The 16,394-nt window shown below is 38.8% G+C and overlaps 1 pseudogene; it reads right to left on the bottom strand.

The window, feature by feature from the left end:
• Positions 1–12,601: 12,601 nt before the first annotated feature.
• On the bottom strand, positions 12,602–14,999 carry LOC138020502 (putative nuclease HARBI1; annotated as a pseudogene).
• Positions 15,000–16,394: the final 1,395 nt, after the last annotated feature.

Here is a 16,394-nt window from a genome sequence, read left to right as displayed (position 1 = left end):
ATCAGGTGTTATAATCCTTCGTTCTTTTGGGTGTTTCCAGGAAAAATCCCGTGAGGTGTCAATTAACAGAAAATGAAATAATTGAAATATCCATATCCAAACAAATAAGTAAACAGTTTATATGTAAGAAATACCTTTTGAAATAACAAGTTCAGACCTGCGGTATCAAAATAATAATAAGAATATAATACTAATAAAATAATAATAATAATAATGCTGTTTCTAAGTTAGTATTAGGTTAGTGGTTAAGAAAATAAAACCAATTGTACCTGTGTGTATTGTAATTCAAAGTGTGAACACCACTACCAAGCAAAGAGTTGACTAGGACAAAAGGTGGTATCCCTGCTGTAGATACCTATTGGGATAGTTGTTTAAGGAAAAAAAACAAAAACAGCAGTAAGCTAGCAACCTTTGTGGCATGATTATGGTGCTGCAGCAAGAATCCCCCTACAAGAAGGGTTTCTCTCCACTAACTGAAATGATAATCTCTAGTAAAGTGGGTAAGTATGGGGAAAATACTGTGTGTGTGGATGGTGAGTTGAGGGAAAATCATAACCAAAAATTAGGTCTGTGAAATGAGGAAGAGAAATTCACAAAGCAAACTCTCAACCTCACAGTGGAGTTAGCAAAACAGAACAAACTCTGTGTGAAATAAAAACTTTAATTTCAGAAACAGCCAGATAGTACATGTATAAGAAACTAAATCGAGTAAGAGGGATAAACAAACATTTGAACATGGAAAATTATTCGTTCTTAATAATAAATACGAAACAATCCCTACAAAAACCCTTCGTTCTTAAAAAACAGGAAAGGCAGTTCCAAAACCTAAAGAAATCCCATGCAAAATGAAACACAGGTGTATTAAATGAGCAAATCTAAACAACTCAAAGGGAAAGAAAAGCTGACTGCGACACCATTAGGCTCGTAAATGGCTGCGAATCTTCAGGGGTAGAGCGCAACCGAGCAAGGGGGTTTTCTAGTCCAGCGCTGGACCCTCTACCCGACCCCCTTGTGTCGAGTCAAGAAAGGAAAAAGAAAGAACAAGCGGAAAACCAGGAGAAAACAACACCAAACCATGGACAGACTAACGCGACCAAACCTGCAAAGCCAATTAAGCAAAACTGGGACTGATACACTAACCAAGAACACACTTACCCGGTGTATAATATGATTACTGAAGCAAAATTATAGTTTAAAATAAATAAAACTGGATACCTGGTTACTTACATGGAAGAAAAAGCTGGCACAAATTTCCCTTCTCTCCAAACATTTGCAAACACTCCAGCAAACGTCAGCTGTGCTTACGACAAAAGAATTCAAATATGACCCAAACTGCACACAGGGCCTGGGCACGAAAAATGCGGAGGAGTCGATCTGGGAACCAGCACGGACAGGGAAAATGCCCAATGCGCTAGAATCTACTACGAAATGGGATTAGGAAGCCAAAGAAGGGGCAGATTGGCCCAGAAAAACATGGAAGCCCAAGTAGGATTGCGTTGCTATTGATACAGGGTGTACAGCAGAGGTATAATCATTCGTTCTTCTGAATGGTTCCAGGAAAAAATCCCATCAGGTGTATAAATCATTCGTTCTTTTGGATAGATCTCGGGAAAAATCCCATCAGGTGTATAAATCATTCGTTCTTTTGGATGGATCCAGGAAAAAATCCCATCAGGTGTATAAATCATTCGTTCTTTTGGATAGAACTCGGGAAAAATCCCATCAGGTGTATAAATCATTCCTTCTTTTGGATGGATCCAGGGAAAAATCCCATCAGGTGTATAAATCATTCGTTCTTTTGGATGGATCCAGGGAAAATTCCATCAGGTGTATAAATCATTCGTTCTTTTGAATAGATCTAGGGAAAAATCCCATCAGGTGTATAAATCATTCTTTCTTTTGGGTGTTTCCAGGGAAAAATCCTATCAGGTGTATAAATCATTCGTTCTTTTGGGTGTTTCCAGGAAAAATCCCGTGAGGTGTCAATTAACAGAAAATGAAAATAATTGAAATATCCATATCCAAACAAATAAGTAAACAGTTTATAATGTAAGAAATACCTTTTGAAATAACAAGTTCAGAACCTGCGGTATCAAAATAATAATAATAATAATAATAATAATAATAATAATAATGCTGTTTCTAAGTTAGTATTAGGTTAGTGGTTAAGAAAATAAAACCAAATTGTACCTGTGTGTATTGTAATGCAAAGTGTGAACACCACTACCAAGCAAGAGTTGACTAGGACAAAAGGTGGTATCCCTGCTGTAGATACCTATTGGGATAGTTGTTTAAGGAAAAAAAACAAACAGCAGTAGACTAGCAACCTTTGTGGCATGATTATGGTGCTGCAGCAAGAATCCCCCTACAAGAAGGGGTTTCTCTCCACTAACTGAAATAATAATCTCTAGTAAAGTGGGTAAGTATGGGGAAAATACTGTGTGTGTGGATGGTGAGTTGAGGGAAAATCATAACCAAAAATTAGTCTGTGAAATGAGGAAGAGAAATTCACAAAGCAAACTCTCAACCTCACAGTGGAGTTAGCAAAACAGAACAAACTCTGTGTGAAAATAAAAACTTTAATTTCAGAAACAGCCAGATAGTACATGTATAAGAAACTAAATCGAGTAAGAGGGATAAACAAACATTTGAACATGAAAATTATTCGTTCTTAATAATAAATACGAAACAATCCCTACAAAAACCCTTCGTTCTTAAAAAACAGGAAAGGCAGTTCCAAAACCTAAAGAAATCCCATGCAAAATGAAACACAGGTGTATTAAATGAGCAAATCTAAACAACTCAAAGGGAAAGAAAAGCTGACTGCGACACCATTAGGCTCGTAAATGGCTGCGAATCTTCAGGGGTAGAGCGCAACCGAGCAAGGGGGTTTCTAGTCCAGCGCTGGACCTCTACCCGACCCCCTTGTGTCGAGTCAAGAAAGGAAAAAGAAAAGAACAAGCGGAAAACCAGGAGAAAACAACACCAAAACCATGGACAGACTAACGCGACCAAACCTGCAAAGCCAATTAAGCAAAACTGGGACTGATAACACTAACCAAGAACACACTTACCCGGTGTATAATATGATTACTGAAGCAAAATTATAGTTTAAAATAAATAAAACTGGATACCTGGTTACTTACATGGAAAAAAAGCTGGCACAAATTTCCCTTCTCTCCAAACATTTGCAAACACTCCAGCAAACGTCAGCTGTGCTTACGACAAAAGAATTCAAATATGACCCAAACTGCACACAGGGCCTGGGCACGAAAAATGCGGAGGAGTCGATCTGGGAACCAGCACGACAGGGAAAATGCCCAATGCGCTAGAATACTACTACGAAATGGGGATTAGGAAGCCAAAGAAGGGGCAGATTGGCCCAAAAAACATGGAAGCCCAAGTAGGATTGCGTTGCTATTGATACAGGGTGTACAGCAGAGGTATAATCATTCGTTCTTCTGAATGGTTCCAGGAAAAAATCCCATCAGGTGTATAAATCATTCGTTCTTTTGGATAGATCTCGGGAAAAATCCCATCAGGTGTATAAATCATTCGTTCTTTTGGATGGATCCAGGAAAAAATCCCATCAGGTGTATAAATCATTCGTTCTTTTGGATAGAACTCGGGAAAAATCCCATCAGGTGTATAAATCATTCCTTCTTTTGGATGGATCCAGGGAAAAATCCCATCAGGTGTATAAATCATTCGTTCTTTTGGATGGATCCAGGGAAAATTCCATCAGGTGTATAAATCATTCGTTCTTTTGAATAGATCTAGGGAAAAATCCCATCAGGTGTATAAATCATTCTTTCTTTTGGGTGTTTTCCAGGAAAAATCCCGTGAGGTGTCAATTAACAGAAAATGAAAATAATTGAAATATCCATATCCAAACAAATAAGTAAACAGTTTATAATGTAAGAAATACCTTTTGAAATAACAAGTTCAGAACCTGCGGTATCAAAATAATAATAATAATAATAATAATAATAATAATAATAATGCTGTTTCTAAGTTAGTATTAGGTTAGTGGTTAAGAAAATAAAACCAAATTGTACCTGTGTGTATTGTAATGCAAAGTGTGAACACCACTACCAAGCAAAGAGTTGACTAGGACAAAAGGTGGTATCCCTGCTGTAGATACCTATTGGGATAGTTGTTTAAGGAAAAAAAACAAAAACAGCAGTAGACTAGCAACCTTTGTGGCATGATTATGGTGCTGCAGCAAGAATCCCCCTACAAGAAGGGTTTCTCTCCACTAACTGAAATAATAACCTCTAGTAAAGTGGGTAAGTATGGGGAAAATACTGTGTGTGTGGATGGTGAGTTGAGGGAAAATCATAACCAAAAATTAGTCTGTGAAATGAGGAAGAGAAATTCACAAAGCAAACTCTCAACCTCACAGTGGAGTTAGCAAAACAGAACAAACTCTGTGTGAAAATAAAAACTTTAATTTCAGAAACAGCCAGATAGTACATGTATAAGAAACTAAATCGAGTAAGAGGGATAAACAAACATTTGAACATGAAAATTATTCGTTCTTAATAATAAATACGAAACAATCCCTACAAAAACCCTTCGTTCTTAAAAAACAGGAAAGGCAGTTCCAAAACCTAAAGAAATCCCATGCAAAATGAAACACAGGTGTATTAAATGAGCAAATCTAAACAACGTAAAGGGAAAGAAAAGCTGACTGCGACACCATTAGGCTCGTAAATGGCTGCGAATCTTCAGGGGTAGAGCGCAACCGAGCAAGGGGGTTTCTAGTCCAGCGCTGGACCTCTACCCGACCCCCTTGTGTCGAGTCAAGAAAGGAAAAAGAAAAGAACAAGCGGAAAACCAGGAGAAAACAACACCAAAACCATGGACAGACTAACGCGACCAAACCTGCAAAGCCAATTAAGCAAAACTGGGACTGATAACACTAACCAAGAACACACTTACCCGGTGTATAATATGATTACTGAAGCAAAATTATAGTTTAAAATAAATAAAACTGGATACCTGGTTACTTACATGGAAGAAAAAGCTGGCACAAATTTCCCTTCTCTCCAAACATTTGCAAAGACTCCAGCAAACGTCAGCTGTGCTTACGACAAAAGAATTCAAATATGACCCAAACTGCACACAGGGCCTGGGCACGAAAAATGCGGAGGAGTCGATCTGGGAACCAGCACGACAGGGAAAATGCCCAATGCGCTAGAATACTACTACGAAATGGGGATTAGGAAGCCAAAGAAGGGGCAGATTGGCCCAGAAAAACATGGAAGCCCAAGTAGGATTGCGTTGCTATTGATACAGGGTGTACAGCAGAGGTATAATCATTCGTTCTTCTGAATGGTTCCAGGAAAAAATCCCATCAGGTGTATAAATCATTCGTTCTTTTGGATAGATCTCGGGAAAAATCCCATCAGGTGTATAAATCATTCGTTCTTTTGGATGGATCCAGGAAAAAATCCCATCAGGTGTATAAATCATTCGTTCTTTTGGATAGAACTCGGGAAAAATCCCATCAGGTGTATAAATCATTCCTTCTTTTGGATGGATCCAGGGAAAAATCCCATCAGGTGTATAAATCATTCGTTCTTTTGGATGGATCCAGGGAAAATTCCATCAGGTGTATAAATCATTCGTTCTTTTGAATAGATCTAGGGAAAAATCCCATCAGGTGTATAAATCATTCTTTCTTTTGGGTGTTTCCAGGAAAAATCCCGTGAGGTGTCAATTAACAGAAAATGAAAATAATTGAAATATCCATATCCAAACAAATAAGTAAACAGTTTATAATGTAAGAAATACCTTTTGAAATAACAAGTTCAGAACCTGCGGTATCAAAATAATAATAATAATAATAATATAATAATAATAATAATGCTGTTTCTAAGTTAGTATTAGGTTAGTGGTTAAGAAAATAAAACCAAATTGTACCTGTGTGTATTGTAATGCAAAGTGTGAACACCACTACCAAGCAAAGAGTTGACTAGGACAAAAGGTGGTATCCCTGCTGTAGATACCTATTGGGATAGTTGTTTAAGGAAAAAAAACAAAAACAGCAGTAGACTAGCAACCTTTGTGGCATGATTATGGTGCTGCAGCAAGAATCCCCCTACAAGAAGGGGTTTCTCTCCACTAACTGAAATAATAATCTCTAGTAAAGTGGGTAAGTATGGGGAAAATACTGTGTGTGTGGATGGTGAGTTGAGGGAAAATCATAACCAAAAATTAGTCTGTGAAATGAGGAAGAGAAATTCACAAAGCAAACTCTCAACCTCACAGTGGAGTTAGCAAAACAGAACAAACTCTGTGTGAAAATAAAAACTTTAATTTCAGAAACAGCCAGATAGTACATGTATAAGAAACTAAATCGAGTAAGAGGGATAAACAAACATTTGAACATGAAAATTATTCGTTCTTAATAATAAATACGAAACAATCCCTACAAAAACCCTTCGTTCTTAAAAAACAGGAAAGGCAGTTCCAAAACCTAAAGAAATCCCATGCAAAATGAAACACAGGTGTATTAAATGAGCAAATCTAAACAACTCAAAGGGAAAGAAAAGCTGACTGCGACACCATTAGGCTCGTAAATGGCTGCGAATCTTCAGGGGTAGAGCGCAACCGAGCAAGGGGGTTTCTAGTCCAGCGCTGGACCTCTACCCGACCCCCTTGTGTCGAGTCAAGAAAGGAAAAAGAAAAGAACAAGCGGAAAACCAGGAGAAAACAACACCAAAACCATGGACAGACTAACGCGACCAAACCTTCAAAGCCAATTAAGCAAAACTGGGACTGATAACACTAACCAAGAACACACTTACCCGGTGTATAATATGATTACTGAAGCAAAATTATAGTTTAAAATATATAAAACTGGATACCTGGTTACTTACATGGAAGAAAAAGCTGGCACAAATTTCCCTTCTCTCCAAACATTTGCAAAGACTCCAGCAAACGTCAGCTGTGCTTACGACAAAAGAATTCAAATATGACCCAAACTGCACACAGGGCCTGGGCACGAAAAATGCGGAGGAGTCGATCTGGGAACCAGCACGACAGGGAAAATGCCCAATGCGCTAGAATACTACTACGAAATGGGGATTAGGAAGCCAAAGAAGGGGCAGATTGGCCCAGAAAAACATGGAAGCCCAAGTAGGATTGCGTTGCTATTGATACAGGGTGTACAGCAGAGGTATAATCATTCGTTCTTCTGAATGGTTCCAGGAAAAAATCCCATCAGGTGTATAAATCATTCGTTCTTTTGGATAGATCTCGGGAAAAATCCCATCAGGTGTATAAATCATTCGTTCTTTTGGATGGATCCAGGAAAAAATCCCATCAGGTGTATAAATCATTCGTTCTTTTGGATAGAACTCGGGAAAAATCCCATCAGGTGTATAAATCATTCCTTCTTTTGGATGGATCCAGGGAAAAATCCCATCAGGTGTATAAATCATTCGTTCTTTTGGATGGATCCAGAGAAAATTCCATTAGGTGTATAAATCATTCGTTCTTTTGAATAGATCTAGGGAAAAATCCCATCAGGTGTATAAATCATTCTTTCTTTTGGGTGTTTCCAGGGAAAAATCCTATCAGGTGTATAAATCATTCGTTCTTTTGGGTGTTTCCAGGAAAAATCCCGTGAGGTGTCAATTAACAGAAAATGAAAATAATTGAAATATCCATATCCAAACAAATAAGTAAACAGTTTATAATGTAAGAAATACCTTTTGAAATAACAAGTTCAGAACCTGCGGTATCAAAATAATATAATAATAATAATAATAATAATAATAATAATAATAATGCTGTTTCTAAGTTAGTATTAGGTTAGTGGTTAAGAAAATAAAACCAAATTGTACCTGTGTGTATTGTAATGCAAAGTGTGAACACCACTACCAAGCAAAGAGTTGACTAGGACAAAAGGTGGTATCCCTGCTGTAGATACCTATTGGGATAGTTGTTTAAGGAAAAAAAACAAAAACAGCAGTAGACTAGCAACCTTTGTGGCATGATTATGGTGCTGCAGCAAGAATCCCCCTACAAGAAGGGGTTTCTCTCCACTAACTGAAATAATAATCTCTAGTAAAGTGGGTAAGTATGGGGAAAATACTGTGTGTGTGGATGGTGAGTTGAGGGAAAATCATAACCAAAAATTAGTCTGTGAAATGAGGAAGAGAAATTCACAAAGCAAACTCTCAACCTCACAGTGGAGTTAGCAAAACAGAACAAACTCTGTGTGAAAATAAAAACTTTAATTTCAGAAACAGCCAGATAGTACATGTATAAGAAACTAAATCGAGTAAGAGGGATAAACAAACATTTGAACATGAAAATTATTCGTTCTTAATAATAAATACGAAACAATCCCTACAAAAACCCTTCGTTCTTAAAAAACAGGAAAGGCAGTTCCAAAACCTAAAGAAATCCCATGCAAAATGAAACACAGGTGTATTAAATGAGCAAATCTAAACAACTCAAAGGGAAAGAAAAGCTGACTGCGACACCATTAGGCTCGTAAATGGCTGCGAATCTTCAGGGGTAGAGCGCAACCGAGCAAGGGGGTTTCTAGTCCAGCGCTGGACCTCTACCCGACCCCCTTGTGTCGAGTCAAGAAAGGAAAAAGAAAAGAACAAGCGGAAAACCAGGAGAAAACAACACCAAAACCATGGACAGACTAACGCGACCAAACCTTCAAAGCCAATTAAGCAAAACTGGGACTGATAACACTAACCAAGAACACACTTACCCGGTGTATAATATGATTACTGAAGCAAAATTATAGTTTAAAATAAATAAAACTGGATACCTGGTTACTTACATGGAAGAAAAAGCTGGCACAAATTTCCCTTCTCTCCAAACATTTGCAAACACTCCAGCAAACGTCAGCTGTGCTTACGACAAAAGAATTCAAATATGACCCAAACTGCACACAGGGCCTGGGCACGAAAAATGCGGAGGAGTCGATCTGGGAACCAGCACGACAGGGAAAATGCCCAATGCGCTAGAATACTACTACGAAATGGGGATTAGGAAGCCAAAGAAGGGGCAGATTGGCCCAGAAAAACATGGAAGCCCAAGTAGGATTGCGTTGCTATTGATACAGGGTGTACAGCAGAGGTATAATCATTCGTTCTTCTGAATGGTTCCAGGAAAAAATCCCATCAGGTGTATACATCATTCGTTCTTTTGGATAGATCTCGGGAAAAATCCCATCAGGTGTATAAATCATTCGTTCTTTTGGATGGATCCAGGAAAAAATCCCATCAGGTGTATAAATCATTCGTTCTTTTGGATAGAACTCGGGAAAAATCCCATCAGGTGTATAAATCATTCGTTCTTTTGGATGGATCCAGGGAAAATTCCATCAGGTGTATAAATCATTCGTTCTTTTGAATAGATCTAGGGAAAAATCCCATCAGGTGTATAAATCATTCTTTCTTTTGGGTGTTTCCAGGGAAAAATCCTATCAGGTGTATAAATCATTCGTTCTTTTGGGTGTTTCCAGGAAAAATCCCGTGAGGTGTCAATTAACAGAAAATGAAAATAATTGAAATATCCATATCCAAACAAATAAGTAAACAGTTTATAATGTAAGAAATACCTTTTGAAATAACAAGTTCAGAACCTGCGGTATCAAAATAATAATAATAATAATATAATAATAATAATAATAATAATAATGCTGTTTCTAAGTTAGTATTAGGTTAGTGGTTAAGAAAATAAAACCAAATTGTACCTGTGTGTATTGTAATGCAAAGTGTGAACACCACTACCAAGCAAAGAGTTGACTAGGACAAAAGGTGGTATCCCTGCTGTAGATACCTATTGGGATAGTTGTTTAAGGAAAAAAAACAAAAACAGCAGTAGACTAGCAACCTTTGTGGCATGATTATGGTGCTGCAGCAAGAATCCCCCTACAAGAAGGGGTTTCTCTCCACTAACTGAAATAATAATCTCTAGTAAAGTGGGTAAGTATGGGGAAAATACTGTGTGTGTGGATGGTGAGTTGAGGGAAAATCATAACCAAAAATTAGTCTGTGAAATGAGGAAGAGAAATTCACAAAGCAAACTCTCAACCTCACAGTGGAGTTAGCAAAACAGAACAAACTCTGTGTGAAAATAAAAACTTTAATTTCAGAAACAGCCAGATAGTACATGTATAAGAAACTAAATCGAGTAAGAGGGATAAACAAACATTTGAACATGAAAATTATTCGTTCTTAATAATAAATACGAAACAATCCCTACAAAAACCCTTCGTTCTTAAAAAACAGGAAAGGCAGTTCCAAAACCTAAAGAAATCCCATGCAAAATGAAACACAGGTGTATTAAATGAGCAAATCTAAACAACTCAAAGGGAAAGAAAAGCTGACTGCGACACCATTAGGCTCGTAAATGGCTGCGAATCTTCAGGGGTAGAGCGCAACCGAGCAAGGGGGTTTCTAGTCCAGCGCTGGACCTCTACCCGACCCCCTTGTGTCGAGTCAAGAAAGGAAAAAGAAAAGAACAAGCGGAAAACCAGGAGAAAACAACACCAAAACCATGGACAGACTAACGCGACCAAACCTTCAAAGCCAATTAAGCAAAACTGGGACTGATAACACTAACCAAGAACACACTTACCCGGTGTATAATATGATTACTGAAGCAAAATTATAGTTTAAAATAAATAAAACTGGATACCTGGTTACTTACATGGAAGAAAAAGCTGGCACAAATTTCCCTTCTCTCCAAACATTTGCAAAGACTCCAGCAAACGTCAGCTGTGCTTACGACAAAAGAATTCAAATATGACCCAAACTGCACACAGGGCCTGGGCACGAAAAATGCGGAGGAGTCGATCTGGGAACCAGCACGACAGGGAAAATGCCCAATGCGCTAGAATACTACTACGAAATGGGGATTAGGAAGCCAAAGAAGGGGCAGATTGGCCCAGAAAAACATGGAAGCCCAAGTAGGATTGCGTTGCTATTGATACAGGGTGTACAGCAGAGGTATAATCATTCGTTCTTCTGAATGGTTCCAGGAAAAAATCCCATCAGGTGTATAAATCATTCGTTCTTTTGGATAGATCTCGGGAAAAATCCCATCAGGTGTATAAATCATTCGTTCTTTTGGATGGATCCAGGAAAAAATCCCATCAGGTGTATAAATCATTCGTTCTTTTGGATAGAACTCGGGAAAAATCCCATCAGGTGTATAAATCATTCCTTCTTTTGGATGGATCCAGGGAAAAATCCCATCAGGTGTATAAATCATTCGTTCTTTTGGATGGATCCAGGGAAAATTCCATCAGGTGTATAAATCATTCGTTCTTTTGAATAGATCTAGGGAAAAATCCCATCAGGTGTATAAATCATTCTTTCTTTTGGGTGTTTCCAGGGAAAAATCCTATCAGGTGTATAAATCATTCGTTCTTTTGGGTGTTTCCAGGAAAAATCCCGTGAGGTGTCAATTAACAGAAAATGAAAATAATTGAAATATCCATATCCAAACAAATAAGTAAACAGTTTATAATGTAAGAAATACCTTTTGAAATAACAAGTTCAGAACCTGCGGTATCAAAATAATAATAATAATAATAATAATAATAATAATAATAATAATAATAATGCTGTTTCTAAGTTAGTATTAGGTTAGTGGTTAAGAAAATAAAACCAAATTGTACCTGTGTGTATTGTAATGCAAAGTGTGAACACCACTACCAAGCAAAGAGTTGACTAGGACAAAAGGTGGTATCCCTGCTGTAGATACCTATTGGGATAGTTGTTTAAGGAAAAAAAACAAAAACAGCAGTAGACTAGCAACCTTTGTGGCATGATTATGGTGCTGCAGTAAGAATCCCCCTACAAGAAGGGTTTCTCTCCACTAACTGAAATAATAATCTCTAGTAAAGTGGGTAAGTATGGGGAAAATACTGTGTGTGTGGATGGTGAGTTGAGGGAAAATCATAACCAAAAATTTGAATTTGACCGCGCGCTGGCAACACGACCATTGTTGACTTGTGACTGGGCAGTCAACAACGGTCGGGTTGCCAGCGCGCGGTCAAATTCAAATGGACCAATCAGAGTTGAGGCTGAAACCATCTTGCGAGTTTCCGTTGTTGACTACCCGGTCACAAGCCTCTCAGGAAAGCCGAAGAGGTGAATTTTAAGGCAAAGTTTTCGTTCTTCACGAGTCTTTCGGCCCCCGAAACACACGTATTTGGAGTGAAATTTATTGGGCTTTATGGAACTGTTGTTTTTATTGCGATTCGGGACTTTTCCTGTTGAGGAGAAAACGATTTGTGGAGTGAGGTCTGGCCAGCGATGGATGGAGTCACCGGCCTTCCCATTATTTCAGCAACGGCCTTCCCGATGACTTCACTAAACGGCGTCAGAATGGCTCGAAACTCGCCAAAAGAGACAAGTTGGTCACACATTTGAGGTAGGAAAACTTTATTTCAAATGAGATAGTTATTTACACAATTTTTTTACGATCGGTGATTTTCCCATACAATTCTCTATATACACAAACTGTCGCATACACCACGTATTTTCAGCTTGGGGCGCCTGTGGTCTTGCTGGGAAAAAGGAACAGATAATGTTTTCCCAGCTATGATATAACATTTTAACATTGTGGCAATTGAGTTCTTTTTTGTGATTTTCAATGTCTTGCTTTTTCACATGAACAAATTCAGCCAGTTTGAATTTTTTTTCAAAATTTACTGCAGAAAACAAAAATTTGCAGGCCTTGGTACAATTTCTATCTGGTATTTCATGTATAGTATTTTTCCATAACAATGCAGGAATGTAGTGTTTACTTTTTATACCTGTCTTAAGTCTTTGATTTCATCTCAATGCAGTAAATAGTAGATTTTTTCATGCCACACTGTAATTTGAAAATCAGAATAGAGTACTCTTTTCCTGTATATTGTTAATTCATTTAAGAATACTTAATTATTATAAAGCAAATGCAACAAAACAGCTACAGCAGCTTAAACTGTTTATAAGTTCAATGTATGATTTTAAAATAAGTAAAAATTAATATTGCAATACATTGAAATAATTATTTGAGTCATGTGTGTTATCTGTGAGCTGATCAATTGAATAATTGTACATAAAACTGATAATACTTTTGTTAAGTTGTTGAGGAAAACGAAGCAATGACTGCTGTCATTTGATTTCCCCCACACAAATGGACTGCAGTGCAGAGCAAAAATTAATGCTCTGTACAGGATAATGACCTTGCAAGATGTTTTATAGCCACAAGAAGCATTTACAAGGCCCACCAAATATCCAGACTATTACAGAAGGTGAGTACCTGAGGGGGAGTCCTATATGAAAGGGGCAGATATGCCCTTCTGAAATTTTGAAAAGAATCCCTAAATGACATAAATCTGTGTGTGGCTCAAGCTTTCCTTGACGCTAAAAGATGCCAAGAAAACTAAAGATTGAACTTTTAATTGTATATTTCTTCGTGTTCAGCCCTAAACGAGACCATTATAGCTAACACTATTGACGTTTTGCCTGGGACATCCTCAGCAAGATCAAAATTCAGAAATTTACACCCCTAGGCAAGACGAGAAGCATCCCTGCCCCTTTTCATATATTCCAATTCTCTTGGCCGAGATAACCCAAAATCTAAATAGCACTGCAAGAATGAAAAGATCTATATCAGAGGTTTTTGAAGCCGTTCAATAAATTCGCAGTTCGTCTTTACTATGTGAATTCAAAAACCATGACCACTCGAATTATTTCTGGAATGTTAATGTGTTACAAGGAAAAAGCCATACATCAGATCTCAATGCAGACAATGCATAGATGAAAACTGCCAGCTTTAATGGTAATTAACTGTGTAGTTTGCATATTTTTGTGGTTTTGTCTCGCATGTGATTGGTAAATTCAAAGTTAAAATGTTAATGTCAAAAATTATTGAAGTGTTCATGGTTTTTGGATTCGCATAGTACATGTAATAGCTAAAATCGTTCTTTAATTAAACTTGCATGACCATAGAATTTCCAGCTACAACAATTTTATAAGCAAAATTTGAAACTGGTCTGCACAGTAGTTTGTGTTAGTCAATAAAGTTGTTGTTTTGTTTCGTTTTTTTGTCTTTGGCAGACATTCTTTTGGCTCACAATCCCTTATTGGGGAGGTCAGGAGAGATTGCCTCATGAGCCAAAAGAATGTCTGCGTGGAGGCTATTCGCTCGGTAATTACAATAATGATGTCTTGATGGCTTCTCTGATGGCTACAGCATTCCTGTTTTGTCCTTGGTTTCGGTCGACTGGGAAAACACCAAGATGGAGCTGTACACCTTGCAGCTGACCTTGCAGCCACTCCTCATTTAAGTCCTCACCATGACTTCACAGAAGTTATGCAACACGCAACAAGCAGCAATGACAAGACGAACAGTCTCAACATTAAGGTCCAGCCTCTTTGCAATGCTTCTGAACCTAACCTTTAGCCTTCCATAGGCATTCTCAACCACCACTCTTGTCATGCTGAGGATCTTGTTGAAATTCGCTTGTTCTCGCGTTAAGTTTCCATTATCAGTATACGGCTTCATTAGCCAGTCACTGAGCGCATATGCAGGGTCTCCAACTATCAAGGGCGGAACTCTCACACCTGATATGACTCGAGATAAATGAAGCGGTAGGAAAGTCCTCGCACAGCAGTGGCAAAACAGCGGTGAATTTGTAAATACGCGCACGTCGTGAACTTTCGCTGGCCATCCAACAAAAATGTCAACAAAACGATAGTGGCTGTCAACCAATCCCTGGAGTGTTACTGCGTGGAATCCTTTTCGATTCACATAATCTTCCGGACTTTGGAGAGGTGCAATGATAGGCACATGGCAACCGTCAAGAGTGGCCAGTAGTCTACTTGGGGAAACCCCGTACGTTCTCTAAAACCATCGATGTGATCTTGTACTTCTTGCTGATTTTGCGGAAAGAAAATATACCGAGGAAGAAGAATACCTGCAAGTACCTCACATACCTGTTTCACGATGGTACACATGGTGGATTTTCCTACGCCAAGCAAGTTTCCAATTGTTCTGTAGCGAGTAATTGCCCCGGGGGGGGGACTCCCATATGAAACAGACGGGGATGATCGTCGTCTCGCTTAGGGGTGTAAATTCTTGATTTTGGTCTCGCTTAGGGTGTTCCGGGCAAAGCGCCAATATTTTAGGCCGCCAAGGTCAAAATGTGCTTAAGCCACGCCCAGATTGGTCTCCTTTACGGGTCACAAAAAGCTTGAGCCACGCCCAGATGGTCTCCTTTAGGGGTTAAATTTAAAATTTCCGACGAGCATCCCTGTCTGTTCCATATGGGAGTCCCCCCCCCGGGGTAATTGCAACGCGATGGCGAACTTCAATGGCTTTACGAAAGTTCGTGTTCTGTTTCGCGATATGGGGTGATAGTTCAGCGCACAGATATTCAAACGAATCCTTCGACATCCTGAAGTTCTCTACCCAATCATTATCGCTCGAACCTTGGCAGGTCTCCTCCCAAAAGGACTGAGACCTGCTTTTACTCCAAACTCGACGTAAACTTGGGGCGCATTGAAATAGTTGCCGCGCCAACAACAATAAAAATACAGATGAAACAAGACATCTGCGGCGGAGGTATCGGTAGAGTTGTCTCCTGGCAAGCTTTGCGCGACTTTCCGCGATTTTTCGGCTTTCTTCTCTCCGTGTTTTCCAAAACAAAAGCGCAATATTTCGCGCATCCGCCATTTTGTTTACATTGTTGAACAATTTTACGTCAATTACAGTTACACGAACGCGAGGCTGAGCATGAACATGAGGCTGCGTTATTGTTCGGTGTGAACGAGTTGATCAGTTAACCATGTTTAAGGTTTCGTTAAACTTTGTTTAATTAAACATGTTTTTTTGGTGTGAACAGGGTATTAGTCTTAAATAATGTTAGTGGGGATTTTCTGCCTCAGTGATTTGAAATTAGTTAGTCCCAACATTTCTTTCCTTTCGGTATGCGAGAATTACCAGACGCAGCTGAAAGTTTCTGAATGCACATCGGACTCTATAAAGGAGCTCAGGCACACGAAGCGCGCCAGTGGACAACCATGGTGAGAAATCTTGGGTAATCTACCGATTCGAGAAATTTTGGTTGTGACGTCAGCGTACGTCCGCCCGCCTGCCCGCCCACCCGTACAGACTGTCGGGGTGGAGATGGGGAGTAAAGACGGCCTTTGTGGAAGTGGGTGTTGCCGGGAAATAGCATGGCCACCCCTAAATACTAATCAGATATTTCTTTAAAAATGTATCAAAATCGTAATTCAGCCTTTCTAGCTTCGCTACGACGAGCAAATTTCAAAAGAATTTTGTTGCAAAATGAGGGCAGTAGGTTTAATTAACATAAAGACAAAAGAATTTAAAAGTGGTCGATAGTGGTC

The sequence above is a fragment of the Montipora capricornis genome, chromosome 10 (assembly GCF_036669925.1).
Source record: "Montipora capricornis isolate CH-2021 chromosome 10, ASM3666992v2, whole genome shotgun sequence".
Classification (NCBI taxonomy): domain Eukaryota; kingdom Metazoa; phylum Cnidaria; class Anthozoa; order Scleractinia; family Acroporidae; genus Montipora; species Montipora capricornis.
The sequence above is the reverse complement of the archived record's forward strand: the minus strand, read 5'-3'. Positions and strand labels throughout refer to the sequence as shown.